At 35.9% G+C, this 26,478-nt stretch overlaps 1 long non-coding RNA gene across 13 annotated transcripts; it reads right to left on the reverse strand.

Moving 5' to 3' along the window:
• Positions 1-2,079: 2,079 nt before the first annotated feature.
• Positions 2,080-26,411, reverse strand: LOC114303914 (uncharacterized). Of its 13 annotated transcripts, XR_003643885.2 has the most exons (7): positions 26,362-26,411; positions 26,025-26,234; positions 22,899-22,959; positions 22,666-22,747; positions 14,604-14,747; positions 13,977-14,027; positions 11,727-12,705 (listed from the first exon to the last, which is right to left on the reverse strand). It is a non-coding gene; the product is annotated as an uncharacterized LOC114303914 (long non-coding RNA). The 13 variants fall into 13 exon arrangements; XR_014344667.1 differs by lacking the exons at positions 11,727-12,705; positions 13,977-14,027 and adding an exon at positions 2,080-2,389; XR_003643891.2 differs by lacking the exons at positions 11,727-12,705; positions 26,362-26,411 and adding an exon at positions 2,080-2,389 and having other exon boundaries at positions 26,025-26,269.
• Positions 26,412-26,478: the final 67 nt, after the last annotated feature.

Below are 26,478 nucleotides of genomic sequence, written 5' to 3' on the forward strand. Positions count from 1 at the left end.
TCACTTTCTCAGTTCCTTGTAAGATTGGATGCATCCTCCTTAAGGTTCAGTCTGTTACATGGGCTCAGGTATGTGTATAGGGCATGGGTACGTATCCAAGTGTCGGATCTTCCTAAAAACCTAAACCTAAACCTAAACCTAAGTTTCAGTTGGAGATTAGATGCTGGTGTTCAAGTGTCAAATTCGATTGCTGATGGCCCTTCAAAGGTAAACTTTCTTCTTGTGGGCAGCAGCATTGGATATGATTCTCACCATTGACAATCTTATTGGGCATTGACAGGTCTTGGTTAATTGATGTTGTATGTGTCATAAGGATACGGAGTTTGTTTCTTCATTGTCATATGGAGTTTGGTTAATTTGTTTCTTTTCTATTCTAATATTTATTCACAGTTTTTTAAAATTGAAAATGCTCTGATGCATAAATATTCTCAAAATTCAACAATACCGATCAAATTTCAAATTTACTTTAATACAAGGTGTTATAATAATAACTCTTACAGTAAAGGCAATGGTTGAACTCCTTTCCAAGCCAACATAACTGCATCGTACAAGACATATTCAGAGTCAACTTACTTCCTTCCACATTCAACAAAATGTCACACCTTACTATTGTATTTGATCCCTGAAAGAAATAAATGATGAAAAAAAAAATATTCCCTGACAAATAGTATAAAAAAAAAAACTCAGAAAATGCATTGATGCGAGGAACATGGTATATTCAAAACAAATGCACACAGATGACAACTCCAAAGTGTTGCAAAACCCAGAAAAGAAACTACAATCTAAAGTCATCAAGAGATTTCACCAAAGTTGGTAGTAATATAACTACGTCAACTGCTTGTATAACTAACTATTCAGCGAAAGGATATAAGGATTTAAATCTTCAAAAGGAAATAACACTCAATAAAAGCACCAAGTGTCCCTTGTCTTCTTATGATTTTTTTTCATTCCATCTCATATTTAGCATCAATTCCAAAAATAAAGATAAGGTTGTGTACATCTTGTCCTCCCTAGACCCTACTTTAATGGAAGTCTTGTGCGCTAAGTTACCTTTTTTTACCTATATCTTGTAAAAAAATCATTGGGAAACAGGAACAACTGTTTTGTTGGAAGTATGGAAACAAAATGACATTTTGATCCTTGACTAAAAGCAATGGAAAATAAAAATGAAAATGAAAATCATAGCCAACAAGAATAATGCAGGCAGAGAGAGTGAAAGGGAGAGAGATATGCATATCCACATCAAGAACATAAACCACAGAACACTGTACATTCCAGATAAGGAAAATGCACAAGAAAATGTAAACATTGCTTTCACAAAAGTTTTGCATGTTGTGAACTGTAGTGTTCATAATAAACATGGGTTGAAATTTATTGTACATATACAACTACTATAGCAGATCTAATGCTCTTGCATGCAGATTAAATTTTCTAACCTTTCTAATGTTTGGATGCACAAAACATGTTGACAAGATACAACTGGCCAAGAAAATCCTTGCTGTGAAGTGCCACAAAATCCAACCATGTTACCTGTTTAGTACAACACACACCACAGGCTTTAACCGAAACTTCTATCAAACAATTGTCTCCATGGTCCTTCCATATATATTTGTATACTTGAGAAAGAAAAATTAGTGTATCAAAACCCTCAGGGTTTGTTTGATTGGGCAGATTGGAGCATAGGATTGAGATTGTTAATTTATGTGATTCACATTCCATTGTTTGGTTGCAAATTTTAGAATTTAGATTATATTCCAATGGCCATTCTATCCAACAAAATTGACCCATTTTTTTAATCCTACAACTAATAACACAAAACATATATATAATTGAGATTATATGTTTTAATATTTATTGCAAAACAAACGTGGACAAGAGGGAATTGTGTATTTCACTAATCTAGTTGGATAACCAATTCTACACTAATCTGATGGATTATTAATCCCCTCATTATTAATCTTGCTAATCAAACAGACCCTCAAATTATTATTTTAGAATACTAGATGTTGCAAATGATCTCTCATATACAATGTAACACCTCCAAAATAATACGATAAAACCAACTCATGAGCAGAAGAATAATAAAAATGATATGCTTTCATTCATCAGAATTCATTTACAAAAGTTAACACATGCGATATACATTCACAAATGTTTATCCTGAATCTACAACATGTGTTGCAATGTTAAGAGAATTAAAATTAAACATATAGTCATATGCCCTATAGATTTACATCTTTTCAAAGTCATTGCTTGGTTATACAAAAGTGAGCCTAACTCAATATAATTTAAGCTCTTGACTATACAAAAGAATATAACAAAATAAAGAAGCTCTTGTTCCCAAAAGTCCCTCCAAGCTATTGCCTTGGCAGAGACATGTCACCAGCACCTGAAAATGATTTTTTCCAAATAGGGTGAGCCAAAACCCAGTAGAAACAATCTAACACAATAGATGAAATTTAACAAAAATATAAGTATAATGTGCATATACAATGCCGGTGACAAAATATCCACATTTTATATAACTGTAAAACACCAATGCCCCGTTTGTTTGGGATTATAGGGAGGGGATTGAGTTTGATAGTGATGTGGGACTACTATATGGGGTATTTGTTTTGAGAGATGGGGAGGCGACTCCTAATCCCTTGGTATCAATAAAGGCCTTGGAAGGGGGATTGGGAAGGAGGAGGTAGAGATGGTATTAGACAAATAGTGAGGGGATTATAAATTTTTTTATTTTTTTTTATTTTTTATATATTGGGATTTTTTTTTAAATATTAATGTTTAATTTTTTTTATTTTTTTATTTGTTTTATTATTTTATATAAAAATAATTTAACAATTCCTATACTAACAACTATCATCAAAACAAACAAAATTTTACTTAATCCCCTCACTATCAATCCCCTTACTATTAATCCCCTCACTATGAATTCCCTCCAGTCTACCTCTGAAAACAAACGGGGCCCAAAGTTCATATTTCAATTCATTTTCTTTCAATTCATTTCAAGTTCATTTATTCTTCTTAATTCATGAGTCAATTTCGTTGTCTTTCAACGACCCAACTGAGACTACAACTCAGTGATTTTTCCAATTCAATACACTACCACACAAACACTTCAAATTTACCATTTTACGAAAATTTCATCCGCAGGATCGACACCCATGTATATACACGATTTTGGGACTTTCACCCTAGACACCCCGGCCAACATAATTTCAATGGAATCCATCCCCTATCTCCTCCAAAATAATGGAGTACATCCCCTTTCTTCTCCCACACAATGGAGTACATCCCCTTTCTCTTCCCAAACATCATACATATACAATGTATTTAAAACAGTCATATTCAATGACAACCAACATTAGATTAGTTTTAATTTACTTAATCTTCATACTTTTTCTACAACAATCATAAATATCCTCCACCGATAGCCTAATACAGATATTTCTAAATAAATATACAGTCTTTTCAATGGATAATTTATTCAAATTTCCATAGATAGGAGACAACGCGTCTCCAACTCCACTATTTACATCAACAATCATCCAATTGCATATTATCATCATCAATTTTGGTTATTTATTCAAAATAACAATTTGACCCATTTAGGGCAAAACTCCATTTTTCCATATATCAACCCAAATGCCAAAATTAACTATTTTGCCACCATAGAACCTCATATTCAAATCCCATAACCATTTATCTCACACTCATTTAGAAACCCCTTTTTTTATTTCATATCCAAACCCTAGGGTTGTTCAAAATACTCTCAAATCCCACCATTGTTATACAACGACAAATAACTAATCTAAAAACCATATGAAAGTGTAGAAAATCCCTACCTCAAGGAGAGAAGACGAGCCAAACAAGAGTGAAACTTCAAAGATGCCCATATCCAATTCTATTCGGATCAAATGGAGATCTTGAGATAGTCTACCTTTTTATCAAAGGGATTAGGGTGAAGAAATCACTAAAACTATATGACAATGTAGAGAGATAGTGGTTTAGAGAAAGAAAGTCTCAACTTTAGGTTTTAGGGAGAAAATATCTAAAAAAGTGATATAAAAAGTTATTTTCGCGATCTGATATACGCACGGTCCACTCGAGCACAAGATCTGACGCTCGAGCGTCAGACATAATAAGTTGTTCCGCTCGAGCGCAAGAAAGGCCGCTCGAGCACCTAAACACAATGAACAAGACGCTCATCGCTCGAACGCAAGAAGTGATGCTCGAGCGTAAAAAACACGCATCCAGTAGTTTTCAGACAACAGACTAACGCTCGAGCGCAAGAAAGACCGCTCGAGCGCCCACCTGATCGAACGTAGGAAACGCCGCTCGAGCGCAAAAATCACTTTGCCAGTAGTGTTGCAGATCTGCAAAAATACTAAGAGTTTGCAAAGCCCGCTCGAGCACAAGAAATGCTGCTCCAACGGAGAACCAAAATACTGGGTAACACAAGATTTGAAAAACAAGCAACTAACCTGCCCAAACACAACCACAACAACTCAAAAGCCAATTTCAAAGAGATACAAGGGAAGCAAGATGTAAACAACAATATGAAAGCATTAAACCCGAGTCCGAGATACCACAAGAGTTGGGTCAAAATTGAGATCGCCATACATAACAAACTTATTTAAATGGAAAATGAATGAAAACAAGTCCTTCTAAGCTTTTTTCAAGAGCTTATTTCTATTCCAGTATTGATGAATAGCACTACTTCAGTCAAAAGCTTATTTCTCTAGCATCGTGAAAATTAAAATGAATCTATGAGAATCAGCATTCATCAAATCTTGTAGAAGAACACTAATTCAATGCGTCAGTGGAACAATCACCGTATCTTTGAAAAAAGAGTACTCAATTTTAGCATTCAGAAGTATACAAGATCAATTCTAAGCAAAATGAAACATTAGTCACCAAATTAGTCACTTCCAATCCCTCATTCTAATCTGCAGAAAAAAGAAACTTTAAATTATAAGTTGAAAATTTCAGGGGAAAAAAATCCAAAGAGAACCACAGAACAGCAATAAGAAAGATTAATTAAAAGAACTACAAAGATTATCTCAAATCTGCAGGGTAGAAGCATCAAAATTCAACTTTACCAAAGAATATGAAATAATCAAATCTAAACGTTGTAATTGAGCAACTCTCCTAATAGATTGATGAAAGCGAAAGAATCAACAACAGATTGGAATCAAATGTACAAGATCTAATACATCACCAATCTACCTACGTGAATCATGGTGTCTACAACTCAGTTGATGGCACCAATCCGCATGACATTGGATACAAAGGGATGTTAAAGGAACCTATCATCATTTCAAATATGGTTGTGGCTTTTTTCAAATTAAAATTACTATTTACTATGTGTAGACGTCCCCGAACGCCCCGGGAGGGATGAGCTCCCGTTCAGTTCGTTTATGGGGTTTCGCTACAGTTTGGACTCGATTTGTGTCGCGGTTCTTAATCTTGAACCAAAGAGTCCAAATCTGGCAAATTGTTTTGAGAAAACAGATTTTTTAAAAGAAGTGCCAAACATGGACTGCTTTGCCAGATACAGAGTCGCCACCTAAATATTTTAAAATGGGGAAATTTAGGAAACCCTGACTCGGTGCCGAAGGCCACATGTCCGTCATCACCGGAGTTGTCTCGGCTCGGGAGCTTGGGTACGATCGGGGAAGGTCAGCTATGAGCACCCCCTTTCGCCCGGTCCGAAGACCGGCCTCTACTAACCATGATACCCAATTTTGAAAACGTTATGTGTTCTTATTCCATTTGTTAGCCTAGAATTACTATGTTATGCGCACAGCAAACAAGTATAGACTAGATTGTCTAATTTGGAAACAAGCATTGCATATCCGTTTGTTTTGAAAAGCGCTTTGGAATTTACTACTCGCAAGTAGGCTAAAACACGGATTTCAACGAGTTTTTCCAACTCAAACAATCCAACCTTCACCTACGGGCATTCAAACAATTATATCACGTAAGCATTTAGCCGCATGGCAGGCATACTGTCATGGCAACACTCGCACGCATGCAGTATGCTAAAGCAGGAAAACACTTACATAGTACTCCGTGCCAAAATAATAAACTAGTTAGCAAACATGTATGATCCTAGTTCATGTTAGAGTGGCTAATGCAACGCATGCAAAATGCAATTAGAGTAGGCTCGGCTAACCTAAGCATGGCATGTGAAATGCAGTCAATTGATGCACGTATTCAATTTGGAATTGAAGTACAAATGCAGTTAGCGTGATGTACCGAGCCCGGTGCATGTAAAACAAATGAATGAATGCACTCATGCATTGCATAAGGTATGCTAATTTAAACGTGCCCTAATCTACCATCAAAGTAGGTAAATAAAAGGGAAGAAAGAAGTGGAGATTGGAAGACATGCACACCACTCACACACACTTATTACAGATTTGCCCTCGCCCGGAGGGACCAAATAAATAATACAAATTAATTAACTACGCAAGCTAATTAAATATTACAAATTACCTAATCAGCTAACAAACTAATTAAGCTAGGAAAAGCAGTAAACCGCCTCGGGAGGAGAGCCAGATGCAGCGCGTGCTCGGGTCTTGCTCGGAAGTGCACCGCCATGCATAGTCTGCCTCTGTTTTCCCTGCTCTGCTCCTCTGGAGGCTACCAAAACCTCAGGGATGTTTCTCTGGATACTGGAAATCACCACCGGCTGAGTAGAATTACCACCGGCAGTGGTATGTGGTCACCGGCACAAAATGAAGCTATCGACAGAAGAATAATTGCCGGTCGGTAATGTATACTGCCGGTCGGCAAAGAATGCCTGCAGAACCTGCAACTCACAGCAGCAGAGGACAGAACTTGCATGGCAATACAATTCAAACAATGTATGCACCAATCATGCCCTCTATCATGTTTGTAACTCAAAGGGGCATGTGTCTTGATTCTCGGACCGCCAATCACGCATTTCCATGCATGACGGCCCGAAGAATCAAGTGTGCAACTTTCATGTCAAATGAAATGCAAACCAAACAAACAAACCAAGGCCCAATTCCTATCACCAAGTCAAGGAATAAAGCATGCATGCAAGACGCAATGCAACCTAGACATGTAAGCTAAGGATGCAACATGGCATGGCAAGACACTTATGTAAGCATACAAGCAAACATGAGGCAATGCAAATTGATGAAAAGATGGACTTATACATGATTTAGGCAACTCTAATTAAGCCTAAAACAATGGCCAAAGTGGTATAATAAGGGACCAAATACACATGCACACATACACATGATTAAAGGCCAACACTTAGGCACAAAGGGGACAACACTCAAGCACACTTGAAAAGGGATATCATGGACACATGGCATGCAAGGTAAGCTTTGAAAATCATGTGAAAACATGGTGCCAAACCAAGCAACAAATCAAGCTAAACATGCAACAAATGGCCTAAGTGCTTGAAGCAAGTCAAAGGGGCTTGAACCATGACCAAGCCGACCAAGCCAACCAAGCCAACCAAGCCTTACAAGGCTAAGGGGAATTAAAATAGGTTCAAGGCAGACCTAGACCATGCAAAGGGATCCCCTAGATGGCATCTAAGTGGCTAAAAATCAAGAGCATACGCAAAGGCCAAAACATGGGGCATGCAAGTCAAGCTTCCAAAGCTTCAAAGAGGTGTCCAAAGCAAACATACAAGCATGCTATAAGGTCTGAAATTATGCTAAAAATGATGCCAAATCATTAGAATAAAGCAAATAGTGCATGCTACAAACTCACACACTTGAGGCCAACAAGCCAAAATGCAAAGGGGGCATATAATGCGTGCCATGGCCGACCCAAACAACTATGGACAGACCTCTAGCATGACAAAATAAGCACACAAGCTTCACAAAACGAGACCTAAAATATGCTCGAGCAAAGGCTAACAATCTAAGGCATATTAAGGCAATAACAAGGCATTACATGGTAGGTATGCTAAGCATGCATGGTGTACCAAAACCAACACACAACAAGGTTATATCATGGCATAATAAGCATGGAAAACAACCAAGACATGATCAATACACACTCTAACATGATGCTCTCTCAAGAGGCCAAAAAAGGTCCCTTTCAAGGACAACAAGGAGAGGGGGTGGCCCTCCCCTTTTGGAGACTTCAAGGCACCATCTCCACCACTGAAATCCCTCAAGATTTTAGTGGTGAAGAGGCCCAAACACCAAAGTCTCGAATCTCACTCAAAACAGCACAAAATGGGGCCTTTCAAGGCCTAAGAGGGGTCAAACACCTCCAAACCACAAAACACTCTAAACAAACAATTTAGAGGGCCTAAAAACAGAACTTTTTTGTATTATACACTAAGCTCAAAAACGATTTCAAGATAGGTAGAAATACAATGCAAGATTGGGGAATAAAGAGGCAAAATTGTTACCCTTGAAGACCCCTTTACAAATGGTGCTCCAACAACCCTCCTTGGCTTGAAAACAACTCCAAAACTTCAAAACCAACTTCTTAGAACCTCAGTAGCTAAGTGAAGGTGAAACACTATGTGTTTATGTGCAATAGTAAGACACAAATGCACTTAAACACACACAAGAGGGAGATATAGAGATAGAAAGTGTATGGTTTCTAACCCTAGAACTCAAAACCCTAAAAATGGTTGTCTAAAAATATCTCAAGTCTCTCAAGTGTCTAACCCTAAGGCCAAAAGACAAGGCTCTCTCTTATAGAGTCTTTTTGTCTTGTAAAGCTTACAAGACAAGCTTCCAAGAGAGAGATCCCTCCATACACGTGTATGGGGGGGAGCCAAAAGCAAGACAGCTGTGATAAAATATCTGCAAAAGCAGATGCACAGTAGTCGACCGGCCAAAGATGTCATTTTGACAAAATTGAGTGCCGACCGGCAACAAAGAGTGCCGACCGGCAATATACATTGCCGATGGCAGCAAAAACCAGCCGGTGACCTCTAGCCGCTGCCGGTGGTGTGTGGGGATGCCTCACAAAGCATTCCTTGCCCCTCCAAGGCAAAACACAAGTGTTTGGTGCAAAACCAGACACAAAACGGTCAAGTTCGGAGATCTTGAGGCAAGGCGCGCGTAGCCGAGACCTCCGGGAACTCCAAACGAACACAAACATGGATGATCACCGAGTGTTCAAACGGTGACGTCCAAGTCTTGAGGACGGTCAAAAATGGGGTGTCTACACTATGAAGCACGGACACGGACACAGACACATGACATGACACGACACGTGGACACGCAAATTTTCAAAAAATGAGGGACACGACACGACACGTTGGAGACACGTTCAATATATATAATCAAATTTATTTATTACATGTCATAAAATTATTAAAAAATATATTAAAAGGTAATAAAAAATACAAAAAACACTATTAATAAAAATTGGTTCCTATAATAAAATTAATAAACACATATCATTAAAATTAACAAAAACTAATTTGTTCTTATAAAGTAATCAACAAAAAATATATATATATATAAATAAATAATAAAGGGTAAATTACAAATACACCCCTTGAGGTTTGCTTAAAGAATGAATTGCCCCATGTGGTTTCGAAAATTATAAATATCTCCCTGTCAGAATTTTTTATTTAACAAAATTAATTGAAAAAGTGAAATTTCTAACTATCTACCTATATAATAATAAAATTATCTGAATTATTAATTGAAATAAAATTTTAACATTATTAAAAACTATTAATTAATTTGATGATTTATTAATAAAAGAACCTATTTGTTATGAAATTAAAAACCTTAGGGGGCAGAATGTAATTTCAAGAGATAATTTATAATTTAAAGAAACCTCAGGGTGTGTTTGTAATTTACCTAATTATAAATAACAGATAAAGACAAGAAAAGTCAAAAAAAGAAAAAGAAAAAGAAAAGAACAATATAAAAAATAAAAATTGCAGAGAGAAAGAGAGAGTCATTCACCATAAAAAGAAGAAAAAAAAAATAAAGAAAGATAGATTAAGAGACAAAGAGGAGCGACAGAGAGAAACAGAGAGAGCGACTAAAAGCATCTCCAACCACATCCTCTTCTCAAGAAGATGGAAATAATATTTTTTATTCAAAAAGTAAATATAGAGGAGGTCACTATTCATTCAAACTCCAACCACAAACCTTAATTTCCTTCATTCAAACTCCAATCAAAAAGTAATTTTTGTTCATTAATAAATATTTAATTTTAAAATTTTTGTAAAACATATTTAATATTATACTCATTTTAAAGGTATGATTTTATACTTTTTATTGATGTCATTTTTATAAAAATTAAATTTACACATTAAAAGTTATTTCGAATATAATTAAGAAATATAGAATGAATAGTGTTTTAGAGTCTCCTCCATTTTTTCATCCTCCCTCTATATTTAGAGGATCAATTCATCCTCCTCCATTTAGGAGGAGGATATAGAGGATGGGTTGGAATTGTTTTTAGGAGAGGATCCTCCATATTTGAAGATATGAAGGATGGGTTGGAGATGCTCTAAGAGAGAAGTTGAACGAAGAAGATTGAAAGAAGAAGAAAGAGACAGAGAGCAACTGTGAGAGAGAGAGAGAGAGAGAGAGATCAAAAAACAGAAGAAGAAGATCGAAAGAAGAAGAAAATGATCAACGAACATACCTTCGCAAGAGCAATGAGCAGCGAGCAGTCTTCTCTTGGCCTTTTCTCCTCTTTCTGTTCGACATCCAAGTTAGGGCTTGGTTTACTTGCTTCAATTTTTGTTTTTTTACAAATTGACCCCAATTGAAGTTTCAAAAATTATGTTTTTGGCCCCATGGTGTCCGAAACGTGTCAGAGTGTGTCTGGCTGGAAAAAAAAAGAAAAAAAAGGGACACCTTCTGGGACGTGTTGGACACATGTCTGACGCGTGTCCATGTCCAACACGTGTCCAACACTAAAGCGTAGCCTTCGGAGAGGTGTCCATGCTTCATAGACTATCTGGCTCAAGACAACACTTCAATACGAATACTCCAATTACATTTGGTTTCTTTATGCACATTAATGGAAGCTGAAACCACCCAAGAGAAAAAAAAGAAAGAAGAAGCAAAAGTTAAAAACGGAATCTTAGTGGCACGAAAAATTTACATGCAGTTACAAAACCGCAACACCAGCAGCTAATAAAGAATCACTAAAATGCACAAGGGAAACAAACATGAATACAAGGCCAAATAAATGGATTGGACACAAAAGAAAATCTCAAAAAAACTAAAGCAACCCCAATGAAATCGATAACATACAAATAAATATGTTCGTGTGTATGGTGTGGTTCTGCCTATTGTTCTTCAGTTTCAGCAGAAACATCAATAGGATTATGAAACCAATTGTCAAATCCAGAGCTGTAGGAACAAGCCATTAACATCTTACAAATTCCACTATTGACAGACTGACAGCATTCATTCAATTCAACCATAAATAATTACCAAAAAGAGATCCAAACCTGGTTATGAAGTAATTGACCTAATCTTCACCATTTAAGGCATGAAAAGAAAATTACACATATCAACAATCTATATTTAAACCCTAGAGACACACAAGAGTGTTAAGTCACCAATTGCCCCCAAAAGCTTAAGCTGTTAGAAAATGGGCTGACCCAACAATGAATATTAAGCTATCCTACACCCTCCCTCACAGACAACCCGTCTTGCACGTGGAGATAAACAAAAACCCAAACAAAACGAGAAGCAAACAACCATAAGCAGAAGAACCAACCAGCGACCGAATACCAAATACCAATGAAGAGACTTGAACCCAAGTTCAAGGCCTCTCTTAATCAAAGCTCTGATACCATGTTAACAAAGGTAAATAAGTATTGTATTATTTAATCACACTTACAACCACTGATATATAGATATCAAGACTAAACCCTAATAATAGTCCAAGTACAAAACCACCTTTATAATAGAAAAATACTACCAAGATAGAGAATAGTAATACAACTGTTACAAAGACAATGCAACCTAACTTCCATTTAGATTCAGCAGATGCAACACATGATCCAAATCACTTATGAACTGAATTGACGAATATAATGAATTGCCAGTAAAGCAACACAAGTATGGTGGTTCCTGAATTGCACTGGACAAATTACAGGCCTTTGTAACAGAATCTTCAGACCTTTCCCATTGAAAATTACTCCCTCTGTCCCAATTTGTTAGTCCATTATAGAAAAAACCAACTTATTAAGGAGACATGAAATAATTACATTTTAATTCAAATTTTGAAATGTTTTTCCCAGCATTGCGCTTCTACTTGAATTTCAAAATGTGTTTATAATAATTTATAGAGGGCAATTTTGGAAATTTAACAAAATTTAGTATCCCAAAATAGCAAGTGGACAAACATTTTCAGAGAAACTAAAATGGAAAGGTGGACAAACAAAATGGGACGGGGGGAATATCTAAAGTCTGGTTGAGAGAGATCCCATATGTAAAAACACAGTAATTGCAAGCTTTGTTGTCATTTGGATGGTAATCACTGTTTTACTGCAGCAGAACCCTGACCAACCATTTTGTCCACACAGCTACAGCTGCGAGGCACCCACAAACCTGATGTGATATGTTGCTCACCAACTCCGCAATAAAAAACCAAAATAATACTAGACAGTAGCCAGGACCCATGCAATTCTGTGTCGTCGCACCAATGCTGACTAAAACCTGGCTTTGACTCATGCCTGATCTGATATGGATTCTACCAATTTGGCTACAACAGACCAAAGGAACTCTTTTCAGCATTTATGCAATAATGAAAAATCTCCATGCTTTGACTTAAAATTGAATTGTATTTTTTGACTAAAGACCACACCATCATGCTATTCTACTTAAGTTAGACACTAGCACCCTGTGAAAGGTGGCAGTTCACAGACACGATTGTTGTGCCAGAAACACCACACACTACACAACCACAACATGAAAACCATAGCTAAGCTGAAATGGGGGAAAATAGTGGAAAGACTAAACAAACCAAGAAGGTTATTAATTATTTCCCAATAATTTATTCATGCAAATTCTATAAGAAGTACATATAGATATTTCACATGTTGGTTTGATCATGTCATCTATGAGTCTGGTGCTTTCAGTATCCTGGAAACTAGCCAGTTTACTGTTTCATGAGAAATTCCTAATAGTTTAACCAGACTATTGAAATATTGCAAGATATCACAAACCAACTTAACCTCTTAGTCATGGAAACATTAACCAATACCCACCCAGATTTCAGTCATCGTTTTTGTCAAGCCTAATAAAAAAACATACATTCACTCACATACTTAACGTAAAAGGAATAATAGAGATTTCGATACCAAACTAGTTAATTAAAAAACGAAAAAGAGAGAAAATCTGAAGTTGATAAATATAAAACTGCAAATTATGATGTGCCAAGCTGAAGGTTGCTTAGCGTTCAAATGTTCTCATTTTCATTGCCTTGTTGGAGTAAGCAGTACTACTGTTACTCTGATCTCTTTCGTGTAGCTCCTTTTGGATATTAACTAAATTTCATTTTTTTCCTGAGGCTCTTAATATCTCCTCACAAGTTATAAATAAGTAGGAGTGGAGTTTTAAAGTAATTTAATCTCTTAAGCAAAGCATAAAAGGACTGAAAGCTTGCCCCATCCAGGGCAGGAAGTATAAGATGTTAAACCTCCCACTCAAAGTGAACAATGTAGTGTTTGGGGACTAGGTAGTTGTTCAATAACTGTTGAAAAGAAAACCAATCAATTTAGGGTTTGGGGACTGGGTAGTTCTGGCAGTGTTGAAAAGGCAATCAATCTTGTCTACTAGGTAGTTTTTCTATCTTAATCTATGCAGGTAGAAATATGCTGCTAAGGTAATAGTGGTCACTTTGGGCAACAGGAAAGCACGACGGTGAGAAAATGTTGGAATGCAAAAGATTAAATTGATGCAATCCTGCACACGACAAAACTGAAGAGATGTACAAAGTGAAAATAATCATGTATAGCAGAAACTATTGTTTACCTTACGACCCTGGCAATGAACACAAGAAACCTCGCCCTTGGATTTAATTAACTATATTTCCATATACAATGGCCAAGGAAAAAAGAATATAAATTAGTAAATACCTGCAGAACTATGTGCTCATGCAAAAGCACATAGTTTTACTAAAGCAACTGCTCGCATTAATATAATTGGCAATGGTTTAACTAAAGCAACTGCTCGCATTAATATAATATTTCAACAAAATTCGACATTAACTAAAAGAACTAGCCCTGAATTACTGCACCAAGTTTTTTATTCCTTCACATATTTCCCCCAACTGCATGCCAAGTTGATCAGTTCCAATATTCATTCAGCAAGGAATATGCACAAAGATAAAAGGATTTAAAACTTTTTGAAACATACCAAATATCTAAGTTCATAGTAAAAAACAAACAGAATCAAGAAAAAACAAAGATGCAGATGACAATTTATATCAGATCGTGCAACACAATTAATAAAATAGAGTCCAAGCTTTTTCATATACAGAATTGAAGAACAATGGGATCAACAAGTGAACACAGCTCCTTAGGTTTCCCAAATTCTGTAGTTACAGGTCTAAAGAAAATTATTTTCTACACAAAAACAATAACAAAGATGAAATCAGACCTGAAAATAGAATCATCTGCTTGATCTTGTACCAAAGCAAGAAAACACCAACAACTCAAATTCGACAATCTAAGATCTCAAACATTTTCAGTTCTAGCCACCACATGCACTGCAGTTTCCGACTTGCTTGGTGCAACACAGGACCTAACTCACCAGCAGAAACATAGATAAGATACACTGGCAAAACAGATCCCAACCTGCACCAGGCAAGTTAGAGACTGCTGCAAGAAATTCTCCAGCAAACAAGTTATATATATGCCTCTGTGTCTGCGTGTGTGTAGGTCTCGTAATTGCATGTTGTGCTCAAAAGAGAGAATGAATTGAAGTGTTTTCATTCTCTTGCAGCAAAGAAAGAACCCTATCTGCTGTTCAAGAGGCCTAGAAAGCTTATGACAGAAGGTAAGATATGATATGAGGCCTTTTTTATAGGTGGCCCACACAATCTTAATGCTGACACATTGGACAGGTCATAAATGGTTTTTGCCACTGTATAAGAACACTAGTCAAGTGCATGAAGTGGGTAGATTAGTATGCCGTATTCAAAAGAAGATGATGTTAATTTTGGAAATTAGAACCTTGATTTGGGTTGAATGATATTGGTGGTGGTAAGCATTAAAGTTGACTAAAAATGACATAGGTGGTCGTATTTGTATAGAGCTACGCTAACTGTAAATACACATGTTCTGCAACTTTCATGACGTCATTAGGATGCATGTGCCAATAAAACTGAATTAGAGATGAACATATTTACATTATTAAAAAAGCATTTATGTTAAAGCCCCCAAGTTTTATGAATAGCCCGTGAATGAGAAAGGAAATATAACAAAATAAAGCTTTTAAATGCATAATGAAATTAGTAGAATTAGCTAATATTTTAGAAAATGTCATTACCACCATTGTCAATTAATTTACAAGGTTTTTTTTTTTAATTATTCAAAATCATATTACTAATTGTTTCAAAGGCAAAAATGGAAAGAAGTGTAAGGTGTTGAACGATGGTCAACATTGAAAATGAGGGTGAAAATGGAAATAAAGTATAACAGCTGTTACAGTAGGGATACAGGCAATACCATTATTTGAATTACCAACTAATTATATGGACAAAAATGAAGGCACATTCTTATTTTCATAAGAATAGTCCATATTTTCTTCTCTAGATTTCCCAAACATTAGTCTACAATTAATGAGTAGTTTTCAATGGATTTTCTATTATACAATACGTCAAGATACTAGTTACAGTTTCTCAACTTTTAAATGGTCAATAATAAGGATGAATTCAACAATGTAAACGCATTTAATGGCATTTTACTAATACTACCAGACTATTTTAGTAACTTTTTGATTTTTTACGAAAAGATGTGCAGAAAAGTGGAGAGACTGATGTGATAACTTATAGTGACTTTTTGGCTAAAATATGTTGTCCCAAACGAGCCTAAGTACAATTTCTCAACTTTTACATGGTCAATAATAAGGATGAATTGAACAATGTAAAATATATGTAAGCGCATTTAATGGCATTTTACTAATACTAAGTACAATTTCTCAACTTTTAAATGGTCAATAATAAGGATGAATTGAACAATGTAAAATATATGTAAACGCATTTGATGGCATTTTACTAATACTAAGTACAATTTCTCAACTTTTAATAATAAGGATGAATTGAACAATGTAAAATATATGTAAACGCATTTAATGACATTTTACTAATACTAATTACATTTTCAAAGTAGACAAATTTAGCTAGAAAGGGACAGTACAGATATACCTAATGGGCCATTCAATGTCATTATCATAATTAGAAATAATTGTGCACTGATATAGACATATAGTATATATATAAAACCAAGGGCATGACTTATATTGGTGATTAAGGACAAAAATAGTTGAGATTACGGACAAAGATGAAGACAATACACATATGTACAATGGCAAACACAGTCACAATTTTTTTATAAACCCCCATCCAATGGGTCCTAAACTGGGCGTACTATTTTTTTTTTAATGAATCACTGTGCATAGGCTCTCTTTGATAGAATTGAAACTTGAAAACTTAAAATTAATAATTGAAAATTGAATACTGAATACTGAATACCGAATTTTTTAATCAAAAAATTGTTTGATATGTACTTAAATTTAAGTGCTAAATTTTATCATTTTTTAAATATTTATTTTAATTTAATTTTATTATATATATATATATATATATATGTATGTACACGAAACTAAAATTCAAAATTTATTAATATTTTAAATTTCTCTTCTACTTTTTATATTGTGGCAGGGGGTTAGTAGCTATGTGGTAGTGATGGTGGTGGCAGATGCAACGAAGGTGGGATGGTGGTGGTAGTGGTGGCATGGCTGTTGTGATGGCATGGCTGTTGAAATTTAGATTTTTATAAATTATATCATTAGAACATTAGTAGTTGAACTGTGCGATGCATGGGAAAAAAGAAAATTGTTCTTGAAACAACCACTTAAACCCCTTGTGGTATGTAGACCAAAATGCAAGTCACAATTTCCATCCAAACTAACTAGAGGGTGTACATCACCACACACCTCTGTCGAGAGTGGGTACGACACAACAATTTTTTTAAGACAAAAGCACCCTTGTTTGTAACTCTTTAAAATAGTTAAAGTGTCATTTTTCTTCTTCTTTCATTTTCTCAGGCCAACCCTTGACCGCCCTCTAGCCAATTTGTCCTCCCTGCATGTCCCACCCTGTGCAAAGCTCGCATCCTTTTGCCACATGAACTCTTCACTGCAATATTTGCTCGGTCCACAATGCCTACCCACCCACCTCACTTCCAACTGAGGCATCTAGGGCCCACCACTTGTTTCTTGTTTCTTTGTGTTTTCTTAGTTCAAAAAAGGGGAGGGAAAAAAAAAGAAGCATCTTTTCATGAAAACATGAATACTATTCAAGCCCTCACAAACACTTTTGAGGTTATGCTAGCCAACATAAAAAATAACTTGGATGCTCTTAAGATGTTGATGCATCGGTTCATTGCCAACATTAGTCTTCAAAATTGTAGGCAACAAGGCTCTGGGTTCATGATGATTTTGTTAAGTTTAAATCCCCCTTAAAATCTAACCTAGTCATGACCCATGTATTCTTGCTGATCAATTCATGTTTGGGTTAAAACCTAAGATTAGTAGAGAGATGTTACCCTTTTATGATAGTCTCAAAGATGCCTATGGAGATGCTACAGAAGTTGAAATTTATTTGGAGCAAGAGAATTAACTTAACAACTGTCATAAAGTAACCACATATGCAGAGACTAAAATTGCATCATCACATATTGTGACATTTTAAGGACAATTTGTTGGTTTTGTGTCCTTGTCCTTGCCCATTGCTCATGATGATTCACTTGATTTCAGTGTGGATCATTCCACTCAATTCATTTATTTTGTTAGTTTGCCCCTTTCTAATCCTGATGTTAGCAACACATTAGATGATATTTTACAAGGAGAATTACTTACCAGTTGGACAGAGGTGCAAGTCTCACTTGCACCCCCACAGTTTTTCACTTGATCCCATCACAGAATCATTTGCACCCCCAATGTTTTTATGTTTTTGTAATTTTTTTTCTCTCCCACTGTTAAGTAATTCCCCCTATTTTAAATTATTTCAACATCAGGGCTTACATGCAAATTGCGGTTTCGGTTTCGATGAAAAGAATCGAAAGGTTATGACCTACTCCCCACGGCAGATCCCATAAACAACTTACAATGTGAAAGTTGTTGAAGAGCCTAGACGGCTTATACCCCAAAGTACGACATGAACTAGAGGTAATGGGACTGTCATGATGAAGCCCATCATGTCTAAGTCATTCAAATATTTCACACTGAATTCTCATGAGAATATTTTAGCCATTCTTGAATATGGGCCGCATGTACAATTTACTAAGTTTTCTTTGACTTGAAGTATTGGTCCCATATTTCATGTGGAAAATATGGTACTACTTGATCAAGGCACCTCGCAGTCTCTTGTTTTGTTTGATCGTATTTCTGCAGGAGTTGATGCATTTCCACTGCCAGCTTACATAATAGCTTCTTGTCAGTCCTCTGGTAGATCCGGATGGCATCAAGGGTCACAATATCGTTCTCATAGATGAGCTTCATTTCCTGGATGACTTCTACTCTTATAACTCTCCGGGGGAGAGTTTTTTAACAACTGAGAATAAATGATGCAGGTAAAAAAGGTGTCAGATAAGGAAAGAATCCAGCACATTTGAAAATTTAAATTTTTAGAAATTATATCAATATTAGAATACTAGGTAGGATTTAAGTATTTGGAATGTTTTATTTTTAGGAGAACTTTTAATTAGGGCTTTTTGGGATGCCTATAAATAGGCCATTATGTAGCAGGGTTATTCAACTTTGATTATGAATTGAATTGAGAGTTTTATTATTAAGATTAAGAATTAGGGTTTATTTTATTTTCTTTGGGCGTGGTTTGTTCTTTTCTTTAATATGATGGTTCTCTTTCCGGCCGTCCTGCATCACATGGTCATATCTTCCTGCAGTAGATGTTCACCTCCTGTCCTTTGGCTCTACCAATTCATATCACTGGTGTTTTTCTTCTTTTTTTTTTCTTTTTATTTATTTTTATTTTTTAAACTTGATGTTTTTGTTCATCCATTCTTGTCCAATTGAGTCTATATTAATGGGTTAGTTCAGGAATACTCTGTTAATGAAGTGAGAGTTAGAGTACCCAATATTGGTCATCACGTATCCTATTGCCCATTACATATTGGAATTTTAGATTTTTGATACTGTTATTCATTGATATATCAGCTAATATTGCCTGATGTTGGCTGATATTTGACCATATCGCCGATACCGATTCATATCCCGATACAGTTATTTAAAACCATGCTCTACAGGGGTTCGTTTGAGAGCCGCACCCAAACTAATGGACGAAGTTTGTGCTCATTCTATAACCACGTATAAACTATTCAAATTTAATCCCATTTTACAGCAAGGCACCCTATATGTTTAACTTAGAAGACCCTAAAGACATACAACCTTCTAAAAATTCCCTAGTTAAGTATAATAATCTTGCCGTGTTGAGTACAAATTACCAGGTAAAACTCAGATTCCAGCAGAACAGGAAATTCCCGGAGAAGTAATAGGTTGGATCATAGCTCAAGAGGATTCCTGCCCACCTCAAAGTACAAATCTTGAAATGTGACTCCCTAACCAAAATAGAAACTAGAGAACATAGAATTCCTGAAAATAACCCAGCAATACAATTCTCTAATATTCTGAATAATTAAGGAAAAAAGTTTTTAACTTTGATATGAGTAATACCCCCATTGGTCCTTCTAGTTTAAACGAAGTTTCACTTTGGTCGTCATGGTTTCAATTTGAACATTATACTTTCAATTTTGTTGCAATGTGGTCGGTTACTTATTGCTAGAATTTTGAACGGAAAAAGACCATGTGCAAAACATTGCAATAAAATTAAAGTATGGGATTCAAATTAAAATTATAGGGGCTAAAGTGACACTTCGCTTAAACTACGGGGATTAATGATGTTATTTACCCTGTCATTGATATGTTCAAAATTATGAAAGCATCATTGTTTGTATTATAATTATTTCATTTGCTAGTCCTATATAGATGCAAATAGGAGTTTCCCTCTTTTTCATTTAGTACCCTAAGAAGCATGAACACAGACACGTGACACGACACAGATACACTGACATGAAAACTTTCAAAAAATATAAGACAAAACACATGACGGATACATACAAATATAATTTTATATACTTATTAGGGTAAATTACACTGACCTCCATTGAGGTTTTGGAAAAAATACAAGTAAGTCTCATAGTTTTGCCATAAGTACGCTGACCTCCCTTTTCATAAGGCTAAAGTGACTGAAACTAATGCAAATAGTATGAACAAGGATAAACAAAAAAATATATATATAATTCAATGTAAAAGAGATGATAACATCATTTTTCATCCATATGACTAGCAAATTATTGATAAAAAGGGAGCCAAGTGTTGTGTGACATAAAACTTTAAGAGAGCCCAATATAATTATGCCAAAACTATAGGGCTTATTGTATCCAAACCTCAGGGAGGTCAGTATAATTTACCCTATTTATTATACGTCATATTTGTGGATAAATAATTGTTATATGCCATACATGTGAATATTAAAGTCAAAGATATTAATTTACATTGTTTTTGTCTTTTGGATTCCAAGTTATTTTATTCATACATATAATATGTTTCATCTGTGTCTAAGTGTTGGGAAGTGCTTGATTCATATCGTGTTGGTGTCGAACACGGCATGCTATCTTGTTAGAATTGTCCGTGCTTCTAAGTTAGTACCTTTTTCTTCCACTTTAAAACTCATTTTTCCCATTCTTCCGTGGGTCTTTCACGTGATACTTACAAATTTGGCTACAATGCTTTTTCTCCTGTTTGCCCACAAGTTGTTTTTACACTTGGTACTGTTATGCAACCTTTTGCGTAAGTTTTTCCTTTGGAATCACTGTGTTTTTTTCAAACATGCAATATGTCGTGTATTTTATTGCAGTGCATTATCACTCCTTAACCCATTTTATGGTAACTACTACGCATCTCTGAATATCAATAACAGTAACCTTATCTTTAATTCCCTTAGTGTATATATATATTTACTTTCTTTCCTCACACTTATGTTTTAGTTCAAGTTAAAATTAATCATCCACTGTGTAAGCCTCCCAAAATAACTGCTTGTCAAATTGATTCCAAAATGGATGTAAAAAAGACACCAAAAGAACAGTTACAGATAAAGGATGTATAACTAGCAGAAAGATCACTTAAAAGATCAATTGAATAAGCATGTGCTCAATTTAAGCAAAATGCAATAGTTGAACACAACTGCCATGTAGGGATGGCAATTTATACCCGGCTCGACGGGGACCCGATCCCCCGACTTCGATGAGAATGGTTTTTTCCCGAAAAATGCCCCGTGGGGACGGGAATGGTATTCAAAATTAAAACCCCGATCAGTTTCGGGTCGAGGACGGTGATCAGTGTTCAAGCCCCGGCCCGTCCCTGGCCCCGAATTTTCCCCGAAGCAAAATTACCATTCTGCCCCTCTATACATATATATAAATCAACGCTTTCTCACACACAGTACAGAGGCTGCTGAACCTCACTCCTCATCAACGCCTCTCATCTCTCTCGGTCTCCCTCTCTCTAAAACCTTCCGCCGATCTTCATCTCCCACCGCCGATCTCCCTCCTCCCACCGCCGATCTCCATCCTCCCACAACTCCACCGTCTCTCCCACCGCCGAACTTCATCCTCCCACAACTCCACCATCTCTTTTTCTTCTCCAACGGCGGAGGCCAAGCTTGCCGAATCACAGCCACCATCACCGACCAGATCTGGAATATTCTCTCTCTCTCTCTCTCTCTCTCTCTCTCTCTCTCGCTCTCTCTCTTTCGATTTGTTACATATACATATATATATGTATATATATATTATATTTGACTCAATGTTTTTGTTGTTTGAGCATATCTGGTATATCTTTCGAAATAATTTGAGCATCACATTTAGATCTGTCTATCTTTCTATGTTGTTGTTGTTGTTGATGATGATGATGATGAAGAACAGATTTGCTAGATCTGAATTTTTTTTTTTTTTTTTTTTATACATTTGAGCTCGTCAGATCTGTTAATGGGTTGGATCTAACTTTTTTTTTTTGTTCGGGGAATTTTCGGGGTCGGGGAAGCCCGATCCCCGATAGGGGACGGGTAGGGGTGGATTTAGGGCCCCCGTCGGGGATCGGGGCCGGGGACGGGGGGACTTTAACCGTCGAGGATCGGGGACGGGGAGTGTGATCCCCGGCCCCGCCCCGCCCCGCCCCGTTGCCATTCCTACTGCCATGAGAAGGGAAATCAACCCTAAACAGAAAACCAGTAGGATGTTTGCACACATTGACAGCCACACACTTAAAAACTTAGCAGCTTGATTTCTAATTAAGGCAAGTTGCACATAGATATAACTCAAAGATAAACCAACACTCACTTAAACGTGCCAAAGGAACTAACCTGGATTTTACTGTGCATAGTTCTTTTGCCTTCTCTGTAATTTCTTAAACATTCGGCAAATTGACCACTTCAAATTGTCAACCTAAAAACCAAAATGTGTATGCACAAAGGAACAAAATTTGAACATTTTAAAACTTCAATGATTGAACTATATGTTTGTTTCTGATAAGAATATAGCATTAAAAAAAACCACTATATAGGCATCAACAAATTCAAATCAGGCAGTTCAAAACCTGAAACATTATCTGTACAACATTAGCAGCAGCCTCTTATTCAGTTGATGCAAAGGGAAACCTACACCCAAAATTTAGATAAAACAATATTTAGAAATGCAAAATCAACTCAAAAAAACGTCTTTAACTCTTGGCAAATAAACGAAATGACATGGTCCATGATATCTCTTCAACACTGAGAATCTAATAACATCAAATGAGTTGCATCCTATCTAACATGCAATAGTTGAAAATAGAACTAAAGAAAGACAAAAAGAAAAGGAAAAAATGTACTCAACAAACTCGATAGCAAATAAATCCATGCCTTAAGAATGTTTTTCAAGAGCTGCTTATCAAAAAAATAATGCTTTCCAGATTTCAAGAGCTAAAAAATGCTCAACAAACTTTGACATCATACAAATTGCCATAATTTCAACAAATAAGGCACGCAAAGTATAGTGATCTGAACTGAACCTTGAAAGAAAAATAACATCAACGCAATTTCCATATGATACAGATTCAGTTCATGCAAGGCTTGATCAAATAAACCTAATAAATTGAATTAATATATAACAAGAATCTTTGGCAATAACTACAAACAATATGGTAAATAAACTGCACCAGATAAATTGGTGCCACAATACAATATCTTCATAATTTCTGCACCAACACATATCTAAGGTTCAATTCATGAAACTTCTGCAAAAGCTCCGATACAACAACAATTGCATAATTTTGCAGCCATGAGGTTCCAGTATCACCGTGTTTTTCTTTAGAACCCTCACTTGACTATTATGTTCACTAGCTACAATATGAGCTACTTGAGTCCAAAACTGCACTGGACAAATAAGATACCTCCATTCACAATCTTCACAAATTTTACCACTACAAGATACCTGAATTTTGATTCACAGATGTCAAGTTAAAAGATAAACCTGAACAACAATAGTATACAGTTGTTGTCATTTGGTTAATGTTGAAGAACCCTAACTAAACCTTTTCTTCTTACCAAGCACAACTGAAGTATGAGAATCCAAAGTAATAAAACTCTAACCAATATCCATGGCATGAATCAAAACAAATACTTGCATCTTGCAGCTGGCATTTGATTAAAATATATATATATATATATATATAAGAAAATGAATAAATAAAAAAACCTTAAATCTCCAAGAATTGTAATTTTTTGTGCCTTTTGGAAAAATTGCAATAAAATGGAAAAAATTGAAACAATTGCAAAAATGTGGAACAATAAAAATAATTGAAATGTAAATGCAATTTGAAAATTAATTTTTAAAACATAGTAAAATTACATTTTTGCCCCTCTCTTCCCTCCCTCTCTTCTCTCCCTGTCCTCCTTCCCCAACTTTCTCCAACCACCAGCCACCCCTCACCCACCCTTCCCAGTTGCTGGCCACTCCTCCACCCTCCCCGACCCCCTCCCTCAACCCTTGCTTCCCAGACACCCCCCAACCCTCCGCCCCTCCCCACCCAGCTGGGAAGGGGAGGGGGGGAGGAAGAAAGAGAACAGGGCAAAAGTTAGGGGAAAATTGTAAAATTTACTATGTTTTGGAAATTTTTAAGTTTCCACCTCTATGGCAATTATTTTTGATACTCCATATTTTGCAATTATTCTACCTCATCCCATGTTTTTGCAGTTTTCCCTTTCTATTTTTCAGGGTTGGGGATAATTGTTTTGCAGCTCTGTTTCACTACACTTAATGCCAAGTAAAAACTGCACTTGAGTCAGCCAGATGCTGGCGGCTCTCCAAATTCACTGCAGCAATCAAAAGGAAACAGTAGATATGAAAGGAAGAAAAGAAAAGTAAAAATCCAAAGCAGCTGTTTCATCTTAAAATTTTGTAGGAGAAGTGCAAAAAAGGGAAAGAGGAGAAAGTGGGGGGAGGAGGGATGCACATACAAATTGCTTAATTCAGAATACAAGAGAAAGACATCGGAAAGCAACATTTGTGAATTTTCAGAATTGCACAGGTGTTCAGGTTTGAACAACCGATGTAATGAAGCTTAGCATGATCAAGAGTTATGATGTTCAAATTAGAAAACCAATTACAGTTTGAAACCAATTCTGTTCTACTTGCGAACAGTATAGCATTCCATACAACATTATACACAATGATTGTCCCATGGACCAAACCAAAAGATAAAGAACATAGTGAGAATAAAATTTCTTCTGGTGATAATGAAATAACAAAGTGGCCGACATGGGGATGTAGAATCACCTCCAAATTGAACCCTACTTATCAGATCCTACAGGTGCTGACGCTGAGGCACATGAAGTAGTACAATAAAGCAATAATTGCAGTTTCCGTCTAATCAGCATAACCAAATCACATCATATACTTTCCATGAATTTCAATAATTAATGGGGTTTTCAAAGACACATCCCAAATTATGTGCTAGGCTGCTAGCTCATTCAAAAACACAGAAATATAATCAAAGCTAAGAAAATTTGGCTTCTGACATACTCAATTTTCAACCAATAGCTAAAGGATCAACTATGGAATAAGTACAGAGTTAACCGCAAATTTCAACTTATTGTTTTGTAAACCTTTTGGCAATCCTAGAATAAAAATATATGGGAGAAAGAAAAGAATATAACACAGTTGCAGCAACTGGGTTCCTTGGCAATCACATAACTAAGCCAATTAAGTATTACCTAACGGATCAATTCAAAAACTCATCTATAAAAACAAAAAAAAAATGCACAAATAGATAAATAAATAAATAAATAAACTTTTAAGGAATAAGTTATTTTAATTTTTTTTGATTTTTTTATTAAAATATAAAGTAAAAGAATAAATACATTTTGAATAATTTTTTAATATTTTACGAAAGTTGTACAAAATAGAGAGAACTTTTTTATTTTTTGGTATAAGTCGTTTACTTTTTAAATTTTTTTTTGACATTTTAAATTTTAAGCTAAAATATTGAGAGCTAAGACAATGAAATTCTCATTTTCTAGTCAATTACCATGAAATCAAGAAAAGACCCAGATCCAGACCCATAAAACACTAGCTGATCATGTAAACTCAATTCAGAATTAAAGGAAAAATGAATAACTCCATAGAATTGTTCAAATCTATAGTTACAGAAGCGAATTTAAATCCCAAAGAATGAAAATCAAACCTAGAAATGAACGAATCCAGTTGATCTTGAACCACAAATCAACAAAGCGGCAACAATTCAATAAAATTCAACGATTTGAAACGTCCTCATAACCGAGTCCCCACGGACCAAATTCACGGCGGTCTCCGATTCAGTTGATGCAAGGCGGGACCCGATTCGCCCCCGAATCAATCAGAATCAATCGTCGCCGCCGGCGAAGTAGTTCCCGACCTGCACCAAGCGAATTAGAGTCCGCCGCAACATCAACTATACATACACATATATATAAATATGTAGAGAGAGAAAGAGATCTAATGTTTGCATGTTGTAATGCGAAGGAGAGAGAGTGAGAGAGAACCCTATCTGGTTGTTAACCTGATATATATATATATATATATAAGAGAGAGAGGGGAAGGTTTGGGGAGGTGAGGGTTATTTATAGACGACACAGACGAACCTGATACTGACACGTAGG

Source organism: Camellia sinensis, chromosome 11, assembly GCF_055761805.1.
Source record: "Camellia sinensis isolate YWXY chromosome 11, ASM5576180v1, whole genome shotgun sequence".
NCBI classification, from domain to species: domain Eukaryota; kingdom Viridiplantae; phylum Streptophyta; class Magnoliopsida; order Ericales; family Theaceae; genus Camellia; species Camellia sinensis.